The sequence below is a fragment of the Capsicum annuum genome, chromosome 10 (genome assembly GCF_002878395.1).
Source record: "Capsicum annuum cultivar UCD-10X-F1 chromosome 10, UCD10Xv1.1, whole genome shotgun sequence".
Taxonomy (NCBI): domain Eukaryota; kingdom Viridiplantae; phylum Streptophyta; class Magnoliopsida; order Solanales; family Solanaceae; genus Capsicum; species Capsicum annuum.
Genome location: NC_061120.1, coordinates 170,846,588 through 170,852,587, shown reverse-complemented (window position 1 = coordinate 170,852,587; position 6,000 = coordinate 170,846,588).

The following is a 6,000-nucleotide window of genomic DNA, read 5'->3' as shown; positions in this document are numbered from 1 at the left end:
AAATACGAAAAATAGAAGAAACTAAAAATAGTAGAATTGCTGAATTAGAAAAAGAATTACAAATATTAAAAGAATTGTATGAACAAAGACAAAAAGAAAAAGAAGAAAAAGATAGAGAACAGAAATTACTAAATGAGATAAATCAATTTAAGGAAAAATTAGAAATAAAAAATGAAGAATTAGAAATAAATAATATAGATATTGAAGAGACAGATAATTATGAGTCCGAAGATAGTGAAACATACACAGAAATATTAACAAATACAAAAAATCTAGAAATCAATGAAGAACAAAAAGAAATTAATGAGGAAAACTTAGAAAATATCCACACAGAAATAAATACTCTTGATAAAAAAGAAAATGAAAATATAATACCTAAAACAACAGAAATAAGAAAACCTATATATTATAAGAATAAGTTTAAAAAATATAATGAATATGACAAATGGATACCAAAACAAATAATTAATAAAAATTATAACTTTTTAGATCTAGACTGTGTAATAGATACAGAAAAAACAATACAATTATGGATAGGATATATGACAAAACAATTATTAGATAATAATATAAATATAACGGATGCACCGGAATATATAGAAAAAACACTAATAGGATCAGTAAAACTATGGTTTGCAAATTTAACCGAAAATAGCAAAAAAGTATTAAGAACTAATAAACCTATAGAAGGAACATCATCGACAACAACTAAACTAACACCGAATATATGCAGATAGATTATATAGATTATGAATTAGAAAGTGAAGATAGTATATATGAAATTTCAGAAAACGAAATAGATAATTAAATAGATAGCGAAATAGATGAATCAAATGACTGAAGAAGATATAAAAATAATAACAAAGGAAGAATATTTAAATGATGAAGGAACGAAACAAAAAATAATATTTGACAGTAATATATTTGATGAAATAAAAGGAAAAGAATTAGATTTAAGTGTAGAGAAAATATTTAAAATACCAACAATAAAAAATATTTTTACTAGGAAAAAAGATGAATATTATGTAGTATGCCAAAAAGAACATGTAATAGACTGCAGATATGCAAAAGGAAAAGCTAGTATACCATTAGTAACAAAAAGAATAATTAATAAAGAAATAAATGATATAAAAAGTAAAGGAGATCCAATAAAATATGTACACCTTGGAGGTACAGAGATATTAATAAAAACATGTTTTAGAGAAGGAATAGATACACCAATAGAATTATATTTAGCGGACGATAGAATTATAAAACCTATAGAAAAAAGCATAATAACTGTCGTAAAAGGAAATCTAATATATCAAAAATTTAAATTTATAATAAGTGCAAATTATTCAATAGCAGTAACAGATAGAAATATAAATAAATCATTAGTATTATATTGGAAAATATCAGGAATAGAATTAACCCCAGGAAGTAAAATATTTACAGCAAGATGTAAAAATCTATATGTATTAACAACAAAACATAAAATAACAGGAAAAAATAAGATTAACAAAATACAAATAGAAAGTCCATTCGAACAAATAGTAAAAACAATAGATTATAATGATTACACCTATAGAGACATAGATACAGAAGAAAATTTAGAAATAGTAAATGATAGAATAAGTACAACGAAAAGAATAGCTAATGAAAAACCAGAATCATCAAGCTCATCAAAAAAAACAAGTTATGAAACAAATTCAATAAGTAATTTAAACCAATATTACATAACGGGAAAAATAAATGAAAAAGAATATTTAATACTTTTGAATACAGGACAAGAAGAAAATCATATAGCAAGATATCTAGTAAAAAATGAAGAAATAAAAACTGACAATGATATATGCCCAGATTTACCAAGAAGTTTGATAAATAATAAAAATATAGCAGAAAAAGAAATAATATTAGGAGTTAGAAAAATAAAAATAGAATTTGAAGTAAAGGAAGAAATGCAAAAAGCAGATATAATATTAGGAATAAAATGGTTAGAACAAGTAAAACCATATAATATAGAACATACACAATTAACCTTAACATATAACAAAGAAAAGTTATTCTTAAAAAGAGCCTTAACATGAAATGAAGATATATGTATTAATGAAGATAGTAGTAGAAGGATATTACAGTAGATATTATACGCCAATGATAGATACAGGAGCAGAAGCTAATTTATGTAGATATAATTGCTTACCAGAAAGCAAATAGGATAAATTAAAAACACCAATAATAGTTAAAGGATTTAATAATGAAGGAAGCTTAATTACTTATAAAGCTAGAAATGTAAAAATACAAGTATGGGATAAGATGTTAACAATAGAAGAAATTTATTATTATGAATTAACATCAAAAGATATACTTTTAGGAATGTCATTTTTAAATAAATTATACCCACATATAATAACCAAAACAGACTGGTGGTTTACAACACCATGCAAACAAAAAGTAAGAGCAAAAAGAGTTAATAATAAAATAAGAAAGAAAACTGATTGGATAAAAGGAAGTGAAAAAATTACACAAAAGTTAGAAAATATAAAAAATACTGAAGATACAGTAGAACTAGTAGTATTTTCAATAAATAAAACAGAAATAACTATATTTTCAATAAATAAAATAGAAATAATTCAGAAAAAATTAGAACAATTATATAGTGAAGATCCATTAAAAGGATGGGAAAAACACAAAACTACTATAAAAATTGAATTAATAGATAAAAATAGCATAATAACACAAAAACCATTAACATACAATTTTGATGATTTAAAAGAATTTAAAATGCACATAGATGAATTATTAGAAAAACAATACATACAAAAAAGTAATAGTAAACATAGTAGTCCAGCATTTATAGTAAATAAACATAGTGAACAAAAAAGAGGAAAAAGTAGGATGGTTATTGACTATAGAAATTTAAATGCAAAAACTATAACATATAATTATCCGATACCAAATAAGATATTAAAAATAAGACAAATCCAAGGATATAATTATTTTAGCAAATTCGACTGTAAATCAGGATTTTACCACCTAAAGCTAGAAGAAGAATCTAAAGAATTAACCGCATTTACGGTACCACAAGGATTTTATGAATGGAACGTGTTACCATTTGGATATAAAAATGCACCAGGTAGATATCAACATTTTATGGATAATTATTTTAAACAATTATCTAATTGTATAGTATACATAGATGATATATTATTATATACAAAAACCAAAGAAGAACATTTAAAATTATTAGAACAATTTACAGATATAATAGAAAAATCGGGAATAAGTCTAAGCAAAAAGAAAGCTGAAATTATGAAAAACCAGATAGAATTTTTAGGAATACAAATAGATAAAAGTGGAGTAAAAATGCAACAACATATAGTACAAAAAATAATAAATTCGAAAGAAGAATTAGATACAAAAAAGAAATTACAATCATTTTTAGGATTAGTAAACCAAGTAAGAGAATATATTCCAAAATTAGCAGAAACTTTAAAACCACTACAGAAAAAATTAAAAAAGGATATAGAATATAACTATGATGAAAAAGATAAAAAACAAGTTCAAAAAATAAAATTACTTTGTAGAGAATTACCAAAATTACAATTTTCAGATGAAAATAGAAAATTTATATATATAGTAGAAGCAGATGCTAGTGAATATAGTTACGAAGGAGTACTTAAATATCGATATGAAGCAGAAAAAATAGAACACCATTGTAGATACTACTCAGGTACGTTCAACGAGATAGAAATAAAATGGGAAATAAATAGGAAAGAATTATGTTCATTATATAAATGCTTATTAGCATTTGAGACATATATTGTATATAACAAATTTATTGTAAGAACAGATAATGCACAGGTACGATGGTGGTTAACAAAGAAAATACAAAATTCAGTTACAACAAAAGAGATTCGGAGACTAGTTTTAAATATATTAAATTTCACATTTACAATTGAAGTGATCAGTACTAACAAAAATGTTATTGTAGATTACATATCAAGACAAAACTACACAGACTGAAATAGTAGAGGAAGATACTCTAGAAAAAATACTTAACACCCTAACTACGCTTTCAATGAAAGTGGACAGTATGAGTAATGAGATAGAAAAGCTAAAGACTAATGAAGATAAACTGAAGTCTATAGCTACGAATCAGCTAACTCAACAGTGTGCAGAGCTATGTCGATCGGAAGACATTAAAAATCCAGAGCTAGAAGGAGACGTTGGGACACTCCATAAAACCCATAACATTTATCAATCTACTTCTGCAGGTACAAGCAAAGGAGTTAATAGACCAAGATACCAGAATGTAAATATGAATAAAATATTTGAAAAACCATTTACCCCAAAAACACAAAAAGACCATTTATTCATACCCCCACAAGTTAACACATACCGAGATAGCCTAAACCAAGACAAAAAAGTATACAACTACACAGCCCAGAAATACATTGAAAATATATACAGAGTACAAACCTTTCTAAACCATAACCCCAGAGCTACAGACATCAAAGAACCAAATACCAATTATATAACCCAAAAATTACAAGGATACAATAAATTAATCGCACTACCCAAAACTAACCCAAGCCTAGTTAAAACCTGTTTTGACTATGGACTACTAAATACCATATATACCCAAGACGGAGAAGAGCTAACAGCTATGGAGGAATTATATAAGATATTTACTACCTACAAAAGAATAATAAAAGGAAATTTATTTTATATAAAGTGTTATACTGCACCAGCAGAGATATTATATGATGAAATAAAACCAGTTATACAAGTTGTAAAGATAAGACTAACAAGAGATATGATTATACCAGAAGATATTACGCAATAACCAGAGATACCTAGAATTGAGATACCAGATTTTTATGCAAATAAAAGACTTATTAGACTAGCTACGATCATTCAAGAATTAGCAAATAATTATACGAACGGAAACCCAATATGGAGCTACTATTCAAGAGATCATCAAATGATATATTCAAATTCAAAAGAGCTACGACAAGCGGATATGGAAGATGTAAGACAATGGATAATGACGCTACTCAACCCAGAAAAACAATCTACCGCAAGAGCAATAAAAAAAGGATTTATTTCAGACGGACTACTAACAAGATACTGTAAAATAATTGGTCACAAATATCCAGACCACCAATGTTCGAGGTGCAATGGAGAAGATAATATTATTCCAGAGGTATATCTAGAATAAAGAAGACAAAAATGTCAGCCGAAAAGATAAGATAAGGAGAAATAATGGAGCAGATACGACAAAATCAACGGAGACAAGATACTGTACAAAGGCAGAATTATTGTATATTAATGTAACAAAAGTCTTGATTGAAGTGGTTGTACATTAATTAGATTGTTGAAATTTTGCGTAAAGTTAGAAAAATAAGATAGGTATAGGCCCCCCTTTATTTGACTTTTTTTAGTTTAGATTAGAAAAACATGTGTAAATTGTAAACTTTTTCGTTCTATATATAACAAAGGCAGAAGGCATTGCAAAGGCAAGACTTCATGCGTTGAAGCAAATTTCCTCTCTCCACTCCACAAAAAATATTACTCAGTTAATTAGATAAACATATTTCAATGGAAAAAGCTATGGAGCAATAAAACTCAGAAATATCAAAGCTACCCGAACAGGTATATCTATTTATAATTATGAATAGCTAATTTTATAATTCCCAACAATCATGATATGATAAAATAAATTCATATTAGTTACTTTATAGTAGAATTATTCGAAGAATAATATGTTAAGAAGTTTATTAACAAAGAGGAAACGGAGAAAAATCCCTAAGGACTATGCCATCCTAAAGGTGAAACCAATGAGGCAAGAAGCCGTGGCGGGGAGTAACCAGAGTAGAGGCTCTGTTTAAGGGAAAAAGTATCCGAATTACCATGTTAATAGTGACGGAAGAACATATTATTTAAGAATAATCTAGTATATAGTAAGCTAAGATGACTATATTTTATGTACATGGTTGAAGGGAATATTTTGAAAAAAGC